The sequence below is a fragment of the Lissotriton helveticus genome, chromosome 7 (genome assembly GCF_964261635.1).
Source record: "Lissotriton helveticus chromosome 7, aLisHel1.1, whole genome shotgun sequence".
Classification (NCBI taxonomy): Eukaryota; Metazoa; Chordata; class Amphibia; order Caudata; family Salamandridae; genus Lissotriton; species Lissotriton helveticus.
This window is the reverse complement of record NC_136068.1, coordinates 1,773,418,451-1,773,436,765: the sequence shown is the minus strand read 5'-3', so window position 1 is coordinate 1,773,436,765 and position 18,315 is coordinate 1,773,418,451.

Genomic DNA, 18,315 nt, shown 5'->3' with positions numbered 1-18,315 from the left:
GGCAAAATAAGTGCAGGCCTCAGACACTGCCTCTCTTCAAAATGGCCCCTTACACCCCAAGCCAGTCCACATCAACAGTACACCCCAAAAAAACAGAAAAACAGCCAAAAATCACCACAATCCAATGCCATCCAGGATGTTTACATTAAAGAGAGTGAGACCACACTACAGGCACACTCAGTCCATGCACCACTACCCCTGGGCAAAAGGCCACACCAGCAGCCCCAAAAAAACGACAAAAACAACAAAAAACAGCACAATCCCAGCCCATCCATGGCCTCAATGGTGTTTAAATTCAAGAGGACACCCCACAGAAAGACTAGGCCCATGCAACACTCACCACCCCTGGGCAAAGGGCCCCACCAGCAGCCCCAAAGAAACGACAAAAAACAATAAAATCAGCACAATCCCAGCCCATCCATGGCCTCAATGGTGTTTAAATTCAAGAAGACACCCCTCAGAAACACTAGGCCCATGCAACACTCACTACCCCTGGGCATAATGGATGAAAAGTAGGCAAAATAAGTGCAGGCCTCAGACACTGCCTCTCTTCAAAATGGCCCCTTACACCCCAAGCACATGTTGCCTGTACCAGCCAGCACTCAAGATGGCCACCACCACCACCCACATGGCCAGTCCACATCAACCACCCCCAAAAAACAGAAAACCAGCCAGAAATCACCACACTCCAATGCCATCCATGATGTTTACATTAAAGAGAGTGAGACCACACCACAGGCACACTCAGTCCATGCACCACCACCCCTGGGCAAAAGGCCACACCAGCAGCCCCAAAAAAACGACAAAAAACACAAAAAACAGCACAATCCCAGCCCATCCATGGCCTCAATGGTGTTTAAATTCAAGAAGACACCCCACAGAAAGACTAGGCCCATGCAACACTCACCACCCCTGGGCAAAGGGCCCCACCAGCAGGCCCAAAAAAACGACAAAAATCAGCACAATCCCAGCCCATCCATGGCCTCAGTGGTGTTTAAATTCAACAAAACAGTTGTATCATGCACCCATAACCAACCCCGGTCCTACTGGATACTGTGGCTACCCACAATATAATTTATTTAATGTTCTGAAAAAGTTCCAAAATTGTAGTTGCAGCAACTGTAATGCCCCAAACAAACTTACTTGTGAAAGTTGATTTCTAATCCAAAAGTGATCCAAAGAAAGTCAAAAAGGCCTCAAATCCAAATATCCAGCAGCACCCACAAAAAGTAATCCTTCCAGCTCCAGATCCAAATGAAAGTGACCAGGAGATGGACAAAGCACTGGGAGGAGCCTGCTGGACAGGAACAGGAAGTTGGAGACTGTGGGGCACTTCCTTCCTCCCCCCCCCAAAAATGGACTCCTTGCAAAAAAAAAGGCCATGCAAATGTCAACCTGAGGAGTAATTCTGATAAAAATCATAATTTTCTGAAGGTTTTTCCTGTTTGCTGGTGATTTTCTTGTGCAGAATTGCAAAATCTCTATTTCGCGAGTGCGAGATTGTTCCTTTCCGCCGCAACTACGTGTTCGCAATTGCGAACTCTCGCGAGGTGTGCTGTGCAAGGTGGCAAGCCGCGATTACGTATTCGCGGGCGCCAAACTCCCGCGGGATCACGCAGCAAGATCCAAAATGGCGCGGCACTCGCAAAATATGATCGAGAAAAACCACTCGGCAAACGCTTAATGACGGAAAGTGAACGCCGTGCACCACGCCGCGCGCCGCAACCAAGCCAAAAATCCGCCGCGAGCGGATTCACGGATTTTCGACAAATTCGCGAGAGTTCGCGGATTGCCAATTTGCCGAAAATCCGAAAAATCCGCGATCGGAGCGGATTTTACGCCCATGCTTAGCACTCACCAAGGAATTTTATTCCTCACGCACTAGACCTATAACTCCAGTCTTAAAGATCTACAATGCAAAGGTTGGAGCAGCGGTCCTCTATGGGGCTGAACTCTTACAACGTTACAGTAACCTTACAAAGTTGACGGTTGCCCAAAATACATTTTTTCGCAACATCACTGGTTTACCAATATCCACTCCCTTGATACCTCTCCACTATGACCTGGGAACTCACAGCTTCGAGGATATGGCCAAATACAGATCAGTTGCCTACTGGAGGAGATTGTGGGTAACCCCGGAACTCTCCCAGTATGCCCAGGGTTTCCTCGAGGTTAGAGCCTCGGATAAAGCTCAAACATTTTTTGGGATGAGAGAGGTGAAAACAATTTATATGGCTATGGGTCTATCTCCATTATGGGATGACCCTGTGAGGAATGTCTTCCCACCCAAGAAAATACTTCGTGACCTGTATTGGAACATGGTTGAGACTAAGAGCTTTGGAGGTCGTATTGAACCATCCCTTACCACTGATTTCTTAGAACTCAAGCATGCACCGGCCCTAGAACCTTATTGGGATTGGATTACCATCCCAGGGGACCGGAAGAAGTACCATCAATTGAGGGTGGGGATATTACCACTAAATGCCTTTACTGTAAAATGGCATGGGAACCAAATTTCGGAGTGCCCTTTCTGTCCTGATCAAAGGGAAAACATTGGGCATGTGTTGATTGCCTGCCCAGAATACAACGTACCCAGACGAGCGTGGCTAAAACCGATTTGTGTTCAGTTAGGCTTCAAAACGGCTAGTGAGGTCGCTAGGATTTTAAGAACTGATACCTCTCAGCCAGTTGTTATAGCCATGTCGAAATTTCTACATTGGATGTGGATAATACGGGCCCGTAAAATGAGTCTGGAATAATTCTAGGGCCAGTTGTTATATGCTGCTATCCGATTTTGTATATTGTATTAAGTAACTGATATATCTTGCATTGAATGAATTTCGTTGTTTTTTTTTTTTAACAACTGTTTTATTCCTTTTAACATAATATCTTTAAACTTTGTAAATATGGATGAGCTAGTTTGCTATTCTTTTAGATAAAGTCGAAATGATTTTTTGTGGATCTTGTATTGTGCTGGGTGTGGGGGGGTTTATTTGTTAAATGTCTTTTTATAATTGAAATATATCGATTAAAGACTATTTTGAATTTGAATCTGACTTGGTTGGTCATTCTGAGCGTGGAGTCGAGGATGATCCCTAGGTTGCGTGCGTAGTTGGTCGGTTCCCAGGGAAGGAGGCCACCAGGAGTCATCCCACGCCAATGGGTTGGGCCCAAGGATGAGGATCTCCGTCTTGTCCGAGTTCAGCTTGAGCCTGCTTGCCTCCATCCAGTCGGCGACGGCCTTCATCCCCTGGTGCAGGTTGGATTTGGCGATGAGGGGGTCCTTGATGAGGGAGAGGATCAGCTGGGTGTCGTCGGCGTAGGAGGCTATGAGGCCCAGGAGAACCTCTGGTGCCCCCCCAAATACCGATGCCCCATGTGATAGCCACCACATGGTGCCTGGAACACAGTTCAGGAATGCTTCAAAACATCCCCTTTTCTAACTGCGGCTTGTGCTGCAGCTCTTTTCTGGGCTGCAGCACAAGCCGCAATGGACAAGGGGATGTTTCCGACTGCCTACAAGACAGCCGCATAATAATTTGTTGGCTGGCTGGAGATCATGGCGGCCACTGGTTAGCAGGTCGCGGAGGCTCCACGGGTCAGGGCGGTTTTTGCAGTGATAAGTATGTAATGCTCATCTAAGACCACGATACTAACTGGAATAATGGTGCTTAACACCATAGTAATACAATTTACAGCTAATATTGAATTTTGCTCAAGCAGAAAAAGTGACTCCCACCGGAAAAGGAAAGGAGACGCGGTAAAGGATGGTCGCGGCTGTGGTGAAGACGCCGGAGACGAGGGGGTTTTGAGCTCTTCTTTGCTCCACGGCGAGTCTTCCGGCGTGCCCCTCTGTTCTGGCGGTGCAGGTGGTTGGGTTAATTACTCTCGAGGCGGTGGCCGCCGCGGACGAGCAGCTCAGCAGAAACCAGGAGGAGCAGGAGGCGCGGGTTGCATTGTGGTCACGGGCAGCTCTTGAGGTTCGGCGTGGTCAAAGAGCAGCCAGGGCAGGGGCTGTACTGGTGTTAAACTCAAGGTCCCACAATTCAGCAGAACTACACGGAGAATGAAGGGAGCAAGTGGAGGACCAGCAGAGTCGCCTGAAGGAGCGGCATTAGGACAGCAACAAACAGTAAGTGTTGCTCAGGCATATCTGGGAGGCAAAGGTGTGTCGAAAGGGGGTCCTGTAATAAAATCTTGTGGCAAAGGGGAAACAGGAGGTACTGGGACATTACAGTGATATGCTTTGAGAAGCACAAGCAGAAAATTATCTTCTGACATATTTGATTATCTTAAGACAGTTGGATTAGATTTAGATGACTTAGGTCATAAGGAATTCACCCAGTCCAAGAGCCCGGCCAGCAAGAACCAAGTAAAGCCAGTAAAATCTAGGATTAGGAAAAATAAAAAATCGAAAACGATTTTACAAAATCAACCAAAGGCAAAACTTACACCCTTATTAAAAAATTACTTTAAAGTAGTGCCCAGTACATTGATATTAAAGCCACTAGACTGTATGACGAGTAGCAAAGAGAGCAGCCCAGAGGTGTCACTTCAGTACCCGGAAGGCATATTAAGTCCTAACAGGTACCAATTACTCGCAGGTGAGTCAGAAGAAGGGGCACAGTCTTTTTCAAAGATGGTGTCAACTGTTTTTTTAGAATTCTATTGCTGTGTGAAGTATACTTGGTTATAAATCGGGGTTTCTCATTCGGGGCTCACCTTCTCTCCGTACATTTATCTAATGTTGAGTCTTGATTTAATAGTTGTACTCTCAAAGTGGCTGCCTTTGTGTTACTTTTGTCATAGCCCCTCTGTAGGAATCTAGAGCCAGTCTCTGAGATATTTCTTTCGAAAACTGCTGTTTCAGAGCAGTTCCTTCTTACCCTCACCATCCCAAAATAAGGAATATTTTTTATCACATATCTAGAATGGGCGCTTGTAGCATGGAGTACTCCATTACAAGACGTCTCTTTTCGATACAGGGCACTCTGTATTGTTCCATCTTTCACATACAGATGCCAGTCCAAAAAGTAAATTATTTCTCTATTGTAGGTCAATGTAAACGTCACATTATACACATTATTGTTGAGATAGTGGAAGTAGTCTTGTAGACATTCTACAGATCTGGACCAGAGGCATATGATATTGTCAATATACCTCCCTCAGAACACTATATACTGTGTACAGGGGAGGCATTACGACCCCATGCATGTAAACCCTCAAACTACCCCATGAAGGGGCACGCGTATGACGGGGCAAATTTAGTGCCCATTGCCGTACCATGTAGGTGCCGATAACACTTGCCATTGTGGAGAAAAAAGTTGGTTGTTACGATCAGTTCCATCATATTTATGGTTTCAATCTCTTTATTGAAGATCCAACATACAAAATATAACAATGCAGGGTCAGCTATTATGCAAGGGGCTATACGCAGCATACGACCTAACTGGCCCAACAAGGGCAACGGAAACATAACGCCAGGCTTATGACAAGCAGAAAACCATCAATGAAGACGAATAAGAAAAATGAAGGGGAAAACTCAAACACCCCCCACCCCCTCTTCCCAACACCCCCACTTCCATGTCCACTAATTAAACTGTCTAAGCCTGTACTTGTCACCCATCACTTCTCTGTCTGCTGGGTATCAAAGAGGTGCAATAATCAGAGGTTCCTGGGGCAAGTGACCTCCCGGAATTCGGAGGCCAAGAGAGACAAGTAGGGTTTCCACAGTTCTGTGTACGGTCAAGGTCAGCTTCTCCATTCCGAGGACATGCCACAGGTGATGGAGCCAGCCAGTGAAGGTTGGTAAGCGGGCCGTGCGCCAGTGTGTGAGTATATTTTGGATTGCAGAGCCTAATGCAATTGCTATCAGGCGACCTCTGCGGGATCGCAATGGGTAAGTCAGGGGATTTGGGAGACCCAGGAGGACATATGCTGGGAGACGTGGGATTTCTGTGTCAAAATGAGCATCTACTCATCCAACACTAGCTTCCAATAGGGTTGTATATACTCACATTCCCATAAGAGGTGCACCAGGGTACCTACACTATCACAGCCCCGCCAACATGTCGCTCCTTGAGTGGGATCTATGGAATGCAAACGCTCCGGGGTATAATACCAGTAAGTCACCACTTTTGAAAGGGTCTCTGTTAGCCCCATATGGTATGCGGAATGGCAGGCCCTGCAATATATTCCCTCCCACTCCTTGCGACTAAGTGTCCTGCCTAGTACCCTTTCCTAGCGCGCCCGGGCAGAGTTGTAGGCGTGAGCATTCCTCCATCATGTTTAAAACCATCCTAATATGCTCAAAAGTGTCAGCTCCATCTTTGTCTAAAAAGGACTGTGTTGCTAGTAGACCATATTTATGTTCTATGCATGTATAAAGGCTCACCACATCCCATGTAACAAAGAAGGGCTCGTCTGTCCATGCAAAATCTTTCAGCTTTGATAAAACATCTTTACTATCTTTTATGAAAGACGGTAGGTTGAACATGTACTTTTGTAACTTTTTGTCGACATACTTGGACATTTTTTTGGTAGGTGAACCTGTACCCGAAATTATTGGCCTCCCCTGTGGAAATTGTACTTATGTGTTTAAGGTAGTATGTATATATATATATATACAAGGGGAGCGCAGGTTGTCTACTTTTAGAATTCTATGTTCCGAGTCGCTTAGGAGACATATATCTTTCCATTCTCCAAGTTTGAGATTAATCTGAGAGGTGAGTTCTGAAATGGGGTTCCCTTTCAGTATCTCGTAGCAGTTATGATCACTTAATTGTCTGTCAGTTTCTCCCATATAATCTGCTTTATTCATTATGACAACATTATTACCCTTATTGTCTTTTCTGATAACAATGTCAGCATCGAATAGAAGTAGTTTGTGTGCAAGGCAATTTTTTAGAAAAAAATATTTAAATGGGGGGTGTTATACAAATTCCATGTTATCAAATAATGGCCTCAATTTTTTCAAAAAACATGGAACACAACTTTAAAGTTTGTGGTATCTAACACAAAAGGAGCTCTCTTTATCATCAGAAGAATCGTGCAGTTGAAGGGATGAAGTAAACTGTGAAGGAAAGTGTACAGTTAGTCAGATTGAACAATTAGAGTTTAGAGAATGGTATTGCATGGCAGAATCCTAGCCTACTGCATGCCGCCCCATGTTCCCACTAAGAAAACACAGTTTGAGCTTTTTAAAGGGAGATCTGCAAATGCAAAACTTTGTTTAGAATGGATGATGTGGGGAAAAGGATTGAATTTCAATAGTGCTCATGAATGGAGAGAGAGGTGAAACATCAGCATGAGAGGAATATTGATTATAATGTCAGAAAGCGTGTGAAAAATAATACGTTTTGTGGTGGTGATTGGGTAAAGGTAAGAACACCAGTTGGGTGTCAACAATGGTCGAAATATTCTGCAGAGTATAAAGTAGCTACATTGTTTAAGAATGCCAGCAACACAGATGAAGGTACAATTTGAAACATGCACGGTGAAGTCTTCTTTCATCTTAGATGAACAGGCTTTCAGGGATCACAGAAGTGTAAAACAGATTTGTTCTAGCAGAATACGTGCAAGGATATGCAAAATGCCTGTGGACTTTAAAGATTATGTAAGTGGCTAATATGTTTTGTAAATATGTATTGTACAGGTTTGATGTCATGATCCTTTTGTGTGAGGAGAAGAAGTGTGAGGGAGGACTGAGGTGTATGATTAACTACTTGTTAAGGGATGAGAGGTATGGGGCCAGTTTTCCACAAAGTAACTCTCAATGTGTGCAGCGAAACGATTGATATTTAAGTAAGTTGGCAGTTGCTCTGAGCGGAAGATGGATGAGGTGTAAATGGATACTGCTCCTGAGTTTACCTGTTCTGGATTCGTTGATACATCATCACAGTTACATAAACCGGCAAGCATTTGTTTACATACTATCATAACTTAACCCCTTCACTGCGGCGGCTATTCCGCCGCAGTGCTAAGGGGGCCGGGCGGAAGAGCGGCGGGCGCATGCTGGTGACGGAACCGCTCTGTCACCAGCGTCGGTTGCGCTGTGCTTATGACGGAGCGGTTCCGTCATGGCCCGCCCCGCTCAATAGAACGCTCAGCGCAGGCGCGGAATCCGCACCGCGCAGGCGTGCCGAGCAGGTCATGACGCAACCGCTCCGTCATCAGCACAGCGTGACCGCGGCTGATGACGGAGCGGTTCCGTCATCAGCAGGGAAGGGGTTAAAGAAAGAAGCAAATAAGGTGTCCTAAACCACTTAACTTTAGGAACACATTAATTTTTTAAGACATTTTACAACAAATTTGCTAAAATATGATAAAGTTGCCTCAGGATTAAAAAAAAGTGAGTAATCTGACAATCCTCATGCAGTACAGTGAGTTTGAGAGGCAAGGCTCTAAGATGTTGATTTCCTTTGCAACGCAGAACAAAATGTAAATAGCAGTAAAGAAATGTACATATTCAGCAGTTCGGAAAACGAAAATGAAGAAAAAAATTTATAATTCTGAAGTTTCCTGGAAACAGAGATTATAATAGTATCACAATAAATCTAGACACTTTACTTGGTGGTGCACAAATGATAGATATGCATAGAACCACAATTTCCACACATTGTCCTGTGTGGTATATAGTTTTTTCAGTAAATCTTTATGTCTGTGCAAATTTAGAAGCCGATTAAATGCAAAAGGTGCTGTCTGTAAATGATAATGTGCTACCATATGATCCAATAGTTACATTAAAAAATCATCCCCCATATTAATTAAAGGAACGTCGGTCGCAACCATATGTTGTTCTAAAAATTGGGTTGAGGTTCTAAAAAACTTGGAAGGCACTGAACTATAATGGTGTCCATGTATATTAATAACTCAAAACACCCAGAGGGGTCCACTTGGCGGAACGGGTACTCCATCGCATTGCATACATGTTCCATCAAAATATAAATCAGGCCCAGAGTCCATTCAGCTGGGAACCAACAGCAGCCCCTGGAAAAATGATAAAATCAGGCCTGCTCTCTTCCTCCCCGCTTTCTCACGTCACTCTATTCCCTCAGTCCTTTCTCCCCTGGAGCACCTCTTCCCCCTCTGTAAATGCATGTGGACGCTGGAGAAATGACCAAGAGGCCAGCAGCTCCCCCTGATCCCAAAGTGGTAGATAATCACAAATAAAATACATTTCCCATAAAGGTTACCTGATGTATTATATCTATCTACCATTCCAGTCCAGGACTTGATCAATGAGGAGATTCCAATCTCTAACCACCATAATCCGATTATAACCACATTCTGTTAATACTATATATAATTACACTAAGAATCTGGGTTTGTTGGAATTTGCCGCATACACTGATCCGAGTATTAGTGTTCGTCCTGCGAGTGAGAGAGTGTAAACATTTCCTATATATTTTAAGCATTATTAATGACAAAAGCTGCCTTGAGCGTCAGACATAAAACTGCATTTAAAAGTGACACACAGACATTTGGTGCTAAAAAAAAGTAAAAACATGAGGCCTTAGTGCCTCAGTCAGGTGCTTTCCATTTATTGAATCATGTAAAACCATGCACAATTTATTCATAGTTGACTTGTGTTTAGTTTAGATTTGACCTTACTATAGAATGTAGATTTAATTTGCAGAAGTATTTTGAACTTGCAAAGTAGAATTTGGACTGAATTAACATGCATGTTAAAGCGCACAGAACATTGACATACTGTGATTTAGTTTTGCTTTGAAAGCTATAGCACTGTCCTTCAGATAAGAATGGAATGTCTTCCCTCTCCCTTTTCTCAGTGAAAGAAAGAAGCTTCTTATAATTTACAGCCTGTGACTTGCTTTTATCAATATTTAATTGTAGTTAAACAACAAAGCCTCATTAATTTCAAAGCATAGAGTAAACTTGAAAGCACACATCTTTTCTTTTGTATTATTGTAAAATATATTTCATGCTTCCTGCCTAAATACTACGTTTTTGTTGGAGCTGATGCTATTCTATTTATTCAAAATAAATGTTTCCTCCGTAGGAAGTAAGGAGATGAAGTAATTTAGAGTAAGATTCAGATTTGTCACAAGAACTCTCCTGATGGATGATGTGAGCAGACAGCCGAGGGATGTTGATGTCTTTCTGCATTTCAATTGGATGGAGAACAAGACCAATGTCACATGTTTTCAAACATTTTGCTGAACTATATACGCTTGCCTAGCTGAGGCGTGGGGGCCTTTTTAGAAGGATTTTTGCAGACTCTTACAGACTTTTTTCGAGTTCTGCAGAGAAAGGAGGTGGGGAGGGCAGACTCTGGGGGAGAGCAGACAGGCTCATACAGACCTGAATGAGAGGAGAGAGAATCAGCTGTAAGTGAACAAGGGCAGATTTAGATTCAGGTTATTTGTTAAAAACCCCAAGCTTTATGTTTTGATTAACTGGCTTTGCCAAGGCTTATTTGCTCCATGCTTTATTTCTCTATATGGGAGATTTTACAATCATGAATTATTGATTTAGCATCATACTAAGCCCACTCACTTATATTCTTAAACTCTTCATGAGTTCTGACTGAAATTATTTGAACCTCATTTCCTTAAAATAGGATTTTTTTTCCTTTATGGTATACCTTGTATGCAATTTATGAGATGCTCTGTATTGACTCTATTTTTTCTATTTTCAATTCTGTAACCTGATTGATATCTGACTAACGAATGATGAATCAGAGAAACTTAAATTGTGTTTGGAAAATAAGTGCCTTTAACCCCTTCGATGCTCATGACGGAACGGTTCCGTCATGAGCATCGGTTGAGCTGTGCTCATGACGGAACCGTTCCGTCATGACCACACCCATTAACATTGGGGCCCAGCACAGGTTGTAAATCTGCGCAGCATGGAAGGTGTTAAAACTACTCCCAACTCTCATTATTGATTAAAATATTTATTTGCATTTGGTTTGCTCATGTTTATGTAGGAATGTTTTGGTCCTAATACCGCGCAAAAGATCCGTTGCCTTGAGCGGAAACAAGGGTAATGGTACCCCGGGAATTGTTTAAATGATCATCTTTTTTCGTTAGATTTGGGTTTTGCAAATGATCTGGTAGTCCCTCCTGTGGGCTTTTCACCTACATTCCACGGGAGGGATCTATCGAGTGTTATAGATTTCATACTATGTACTCATAACACGCAAGCACAACTGCCAAATTTTGCAACGGGAGTGGATATTAGCAGCGATCAATATCCCGACAGTCTTACTGTCACAATCCAGAGTACTTTTCAACCACCTAAGATTCTTAGCCTGCTTAATCAACAGGCTTTGACCTTGGCTAAGTTGAACGGTTACTCAGTTAAATGGTCGACCCGAATGTATTATCCGCTAATATAATAAAAAGAGCACTCCCCTTATTGGAAAAATGTTTAGACTTAGACTCCCCAAAAGTATTAATTCTATCCAGTTTCGCGGAGATCACTAAAATAATTAGAGATGAACTTTTCCGCAAGCATAATTCCAACTAGTCACAGGGGAGTGGCTGGTTTAACCCTCAATGTCGTAAGGCCCTATCTTTGTTAAAGGAGGCCCTACGCAATCCTATTAGAGATCCTCTTGTAGAGAGAAAATTAAGGAAAGAATATAATTTGGCCATTAAGAATTGCAGACGGGAAATTAAAAAGGATCTCTGGGAACAGCTCCATGAGAGCTGTCGAACCAAGGACTCCTCAGCTTTCTGGCGAGTAGTCAAATCCCCCCTTCTCTCTGATTCAAGCTCTGCACCTAGGTTAGAAGTGGCAGTAACCGCTGAGAGCTGGGTTAATCACTTCTCGAAAATTTTCTGTGCAGATAATCTAACACAATCTGACAGCGGGAAATCCAGAGAATGTGCCCCCCACACCACTAACGCTTACCCCATCCAGTTAGCATTTGGGCATAACGAAATCATCATTGCCCTGTCAGCCTCCAAACCTGGCAAGGCGCCCGGCCCGGACGGGGTACCGTTAGATGTTTTTACTCATAACCAGGAACTATGGTCACCGATTTTGACCCGTGTTCTTGAAGCCGTTACATCATTGGGGTTAATTTTCATGGGCCCCTTGGCAATTGCAAACTAATCCTCTATATTGTATTTGCGTCCACAAATTATTTGGAAAGAACTGTATTTCAATAATGTGATCCATTTACTGCTAGCAATGCTTGTTGGGGTATTATTACAATGTACACATTCTAGTATTGCTTAAGCCAATGATTGTTTTTAGAGTTGCTAGGGCGTATTATAATCGCTGGAACTTTCTTGCTCTCACGTTGGTAACTGCCGATTCTCTACACGGGAGGAAAACAGCCGCCTACGCTTAGACCCAGGCTATAAATATCAGACTCACAGTCTCAGAAACGCTTCGCTTCGTTTGATCGTTTCACCGCGAGCGTTCCTGAGTGAACTGAGCTGCCGAGTGAAGTTCTCTTCATTCCGCGTTCATTCTTTCTAGATTTTCCTGTTTTTTTCCCCGTACCTCCTGAAATCCTACCCTTTCCTTCTCCTTACCTGAGGCTTCCTGTGATTCCGTCTTGCTCCTCCGTCCCGGACTGCTTCAGCGTCATCGGCTCTCCACCCTGCAGTTTCCGGTGAAGTCCAGCAGTCAAGTTCTTCCCCGCACTTCCTGCGGAGCTCCCGAGTTTCGTTCCGGCTACAGAAATAAACAGAAAAAGACATCAGGTAACCAGGCATCATCCGATCGGACAACCAAGCATTGGTAAATACAATTTATAATTCTACTACGTTCAAGAAAAGACTTAAGAAAAGACAATCAAGCGTTGCTGACTTTTAATTTTCGAGTAAAGAACAGAACTCGGGATTATTTTAAAAAAGCTAAACAAAAAGCATTGGCAAAGACAATCAATCAGACAGTCCAGAAGGAGTTCTGGGATTATACTTTATAACTAATTGTTTTATGTTAATATTGTGCTGATTGTTACTTGTTATTTTGTAAAGCTGAATCACTGAATCCTCTCTCACTCCTCAGAGAGATTGGACTTGAGCACAGTTGTTTAGAAACCCAAGGTTTGCAGGAATTTTGGTGTTTTCTTTTCTTGTCCCTTGTTTTGCAGAAACCCCTTTTAAGGAATCCAACAACTATTTGCCAGGTAGGCAAGTTTGACGTGTGATTTTAACATCATTCACTAACCTTGTTGACTAACTAATTGAGTGTATACTTGTTTGGTAAAGTCCTAGTATTGAAATTTCGAGTATTAGGAAAATAATTCTATGCATTACATTTTAAGGTTTGAATCCAGTCCAGGTCAAGCCAGGCAAATAGGAGTGTTAGAAAGGACTTCTATTATTACTGGTATGTACAATAACAAGATATGGTTCAAGAACTTCATGTTTTCAGAAGGTTGTTAATTTGAGCTAAAGGTTATGGTTATTGTTCTTGGTAAAGGTGCTACACAGAAGTCCTGAACACTCCAAGAGAAGCAGACGATTTCATAGACACTGAAGGAAGACATCCAGTGTTTCTTTCTCTTGTCTTGTTTCTCAATCCACTTCCCCTTTCCCTTGTGGTTTAATCAGCCACGCAAGAGTTTCTCTCCTTGCTGACTGGTTGGATCATTGGGGAGTTGGGAGCGTGCATCGCCAGGAGGGAAACATCCGGAGCCTCGTGTGTGAACGCTGACATTAATTGACTCTTGGTCTACTTCAATCTTGCTCCCCATTTTTAAAAAGGGAGACCGCAATGACCCTGCATGCTACACGCCCATATCCCTCCTTGATTCCCATGGCAAAGTGGCTGGTCGGCTGGTCTTTGAGCGTCTCCAGGACTGGGACGCTGCGAACAACATCTTGACTGACCTGCAATATGGGTTTCGGGACAGATTGGGTACCGTAGAGCAGGCGTTAAATCTCTCCCTTTTAATTGGTAAATACGTTGGGGCTAAGAATGGTAATCTGCATCTAGTGAATGTAGACTTGTCTGCAGCGTTCGACTGCGTGTCTCATTCCAAATTTTGGTCGATTCTTGCCGAATTGGGTGTTGATCCGCCCTTGGTCACATTTCTACGTGAACTCTACTCTGACGCCTCGGCAAGAGTGAGATACGGGGTGAACGGCGAACTTCCTCCATCCTTCGCCGTCACCAGGGGAGTCAGACAGGGCTGTGTCCTGGCTCCCTTCCTTTTTAACCTTTACACCAATGGCCTTGAGTTGGCCGTGCTGGCAGGGAGCCAGGACCTACCAACAATTAACCATCGCCCTATTCCCGCATTATTGTATGCGGATGATTCCGTGATCATGGCAAGAACCCCAAATCAGCTGCAGTTCCTTCTTAACAATTACTGCAAGTTTATGTCGTCTCAGGACCTAACGGTCAATATTAAAAAGACCTTAGTAATGCACATTGGAAAGCGGGTAAAGAAGCCTAAACCGATCTTTATCACAAAAGATAAGCTGGAATGTACTAATAAGTACCCCTACCTAGGTATTTTATTTGATAGCAAAATGTCCTAGAAGCAGGCTATGTGCAGTAGGAAATTAATGTTTGTACGTGCAACAACTGCCCTGATAACTTTCGCACGTAAACTTGGAAAGCCTCCCCCCGAAGAACTTCTAAAAATATATTATGCCAAATGCCACAGTGTGGCAGTTTATGGCGCGGGGGTGTGGGGCTATGCTGCCGTAGAAACTTTACAGGTGGTGGAGAACGATTTTATTAGGTACATGCTGGCAAAAGTGCTCCAACCTACGGTAGCCATATTGAGCTGGCGATTCTATTGCAGAGTGAACTGCTGCTGTTCCCTTGGGACCCCTTGCCAACGCTGATTTGGAAGCCTACTAATCCCGTTTTTGCCTGTGTCTTCGCCCACCCGCCTCCCACCGTCTGACCCCTGTTCCAGCTCGGGGTCTGGGCGCAGAGCGGAGTGTGGTGCGGGGCGGGAAACTACATTGACCAGCATCCTCAGCGGCGCAATCCGCGTCAATCGCGCGCCAGGCGGCGCTTTAAATTCACAGTCACCCCGGTCGAGGGGGCGATTCTATTGCAGAGTGAACTGCTGCTGTTCCCTTGGGACCCCTTGCCAATGCTGATTTGGAAGCCTACTAATCCCGTTTTTGCCTGTGTCTTCGCCCACCCGCCTCCTGCCGTCTGACCCCTGTTCCAGCTCGGGGTCTGGGCGCAGAGCGGAGTGTGGTGCGGGGCGGGAAACTACATTGACCAGCATCCTCAGCGGCGCAATCCGCGTCAATCGCGCGCCAGGCGGCGCTTTAAATTCACAGTCACCCCGGTCGAGGGGGCGATTCTACTGCAGAGTGAACTGCTGCTGTTCCCTTGGGACCCCTTGCCAACGCTGATTTGGAAGCCTACTAATCCCGTTTTTGCCTGTGTCTTCGCCCACCCGCCTCCCGCCGTCTGACCCTTGTTCCAGCTCGGGGTCTGGGCGCAGAGCGGAGTGTGGTGCGGGGCGGGAAACTACATTGACCAGCATCCTCAGCGGCGCAATCCGCGTCAATCGCGCGCCAGGCGGCGCTTTAAATTCACAGTCACCCCGGTCGAGGGGGCGATTCTACTGCAGAGTGAACTGCTGCTGTTCCCTTGGGACCCCTTGCCAACGCTGATTTGGAAGCCTACTAATCCCGTTTTTGCCTGTGTCTTCGCCCACCCGCCTCCCGCCGTCTGACCCCTGTCCCAGCTCGGGGTCTGGGCGCAGAGCGGAGTGTGGTGCGGGGCGGGAAACTACATTGACCAGCATCCTCAGCGGCGCAATCCGCGTCAATCGCGCGCCAGGCGGCGCTTTAAATTCACAGTCACCCCCGTCTCGCGGGACGCGAGCGGGACGCTGGGCGAAGCCTGGGGTAAGGGTGGGCCCGTCCTGGCCCGTCACAGACCGGAGGAGACCGGACCGGGCGCACCCCCCTAACATCCAAGCCAAGGTAATTACCTGTGTAACAGTCCTGTACATACTCATTGAGTACATAACATTACCTTAAGAAATATAACAAACTGGAAATCTGGATAATCTATCTAACTAGGTCAAGTTATATATTATGTCACCAAGAGGCACAAGAAGCAAAACCACAAAGAAAAATATGGCGACCACAGTTGGTCCCATTGAACAGTTTCTCCACAAAGTTAATGAGACCATAGACCAAACTGTTTTGATGATTGATCGCCGTGTCTCATACGAACTCGATCAAGCACGACGCTCATCCATGGGTGTCCTGGCACAGGCTCAAACACCAAATGTTGCACGTCTGAATAAGTCAACCTCTGAGACGAATGTTGAAATTCACGCACTACCAAATACAGTTGACCTTTCAGTAGCTTCGCAAATGTCTAATTCACACTCATCTCAGGACCTCGAACAGACCCCTGACATTTTTGCTACAACTCAACCAACACAAACTGAGTTAACACAATCTGACTCTAGAGGTATTAGGGAAGGAGCTATTCCCAAAACTCAGACCCAAATTGGACTACGTTCGATGAGTCCAACACGCACAATTGCCATAACTTCTGATTCTGAACCATCTTCAAAGACCCAAAACCTACAGAATTTTTGCAACATAGACCACTCTAATAACATCACGTCTGATTTACTTATAATCGAAGATCACTTCAACACACCTAATTCAAAACAATCCCGACAAGAAAAGTCGGCTCAACATTCAACAAAGATTGCAAGTAATTTAAAGGTAGAATCTTTTCTACTAAAAGAAATAACGGAAATAGTAAAACATCAGCTTGACCCCATACAAAAAAGTCTTGAAATAATAGAAAAGCAAATGGCCATATTAATTGCAACAACAAAAACAATTACAAACTCAAAGAATAAAGACCTCTCAACTTCATCAGATCTTGTCATCAACCCTGGTAAGACAAGTGTTACCCACATTCAGAAACAGGGAACGAACAATATTGCTACTACAAAAATCACAATCAATACAAACACAAATACTAGTGAACAAAAAGGAATATTAAGAAAACCAATTGCCCTCTCGAAACCCAACTCCAACCAGGACAAACAAATAATCCTCACTGGTCCACAAAACCAACCACTCTCAAACCCGACTCCAGTAAAAACATTATCAGCAACTATTCTTACTAATCCACCTGAATTAAATACTCCCCGACAAGATCCACCGCAGAGAACAAATACTAAACCAGAGCGAACAAACAAAAGATGGTCTAAAGTTGTTAATCTTCCGCCGGAAGCAGCACCTTTTGTTGCTATATTAACCGGAGTCCCAGAATTAAGTAAAGACACAGATGAACCTACCTGGTCTCTACTAAACAAAGCACGCTATTGGCTAAATATCAACAGGCCCAGTCACCCAAATAACATCACCAGAATCACCACAGTGAGAAGGGTGTCCTGGATAGGTCACCAGCCAAAAACAACTCACGGTGACTGCATAATAGTTAACTTTGAAAATCCACGGGCAGTGGACTATATCTGTTCTTGGGACAACCCAGAAAATAAAGACGGCATAAATGTCAAACGATTATCGTTCTTTTATCCTCGACAAACCACCCGTTTTGAGGACTCCAGCTGGCCATCAAATTGGTCGTGGAGTCAACCCGACCAAGGTCCAAGAATCTGGAATCAGGGCGACAGAGGGCAGGGCAATCACCAAAGGTACCAGCCGCAGGGAGAATGGGGATATGATCACAGAGAACGAGGTGATTGGAACACTGTGGACCAAGTTTTGAATTTAACACTACTGGCTGGAAAATACACCTCAGCAAAAAAATCAACACTACACATGGTCTACGTTGACCTTACGGCAGCATTTGACTGTGTAGAACATTCAAAACTTTGGGCATTAATGCTGCAAATGGGGATTGAGCCCGCAATCACAGATTTTCTGCGTGAGTTATACTCTGGAGCCACGGGAAAGGTTCGATACGGATTGGAGGGCCAACTTACAGACAGCTTCCCAATACAGAAGGGGGTCAGGCAAGGGTGTGTACTGGCCCCCTTCCTATTTACGCTCTATACCAATGGACTCGAAGTTGCTATGCTACAGGGCGTGCCAGAAGTGGGCCGGCGACCGATCCCAGCATTGTTATACGCTGACGATGCGGTGATCCTCGCACGAACCCCGATCCAGCTACAAAAAGCACTAAATAATTATTGTACTTTTATGGCAAGCCTCAACCTAAAAGTCAATATAAAAAAAACCTTTGTGATGCATTCTGGTACCAAAACGAAAAGAGTAAAGTCAATATTTGTGGATAAAATCCCTCTCGAAAGAACTAAAACTTACTCATACCTCGGCATCACCATTGACGAAGAGTTTAACTGGAAACAAGCAATTACGTCACGTAAGCTGTCTCTCATAAAAACAATTGGTG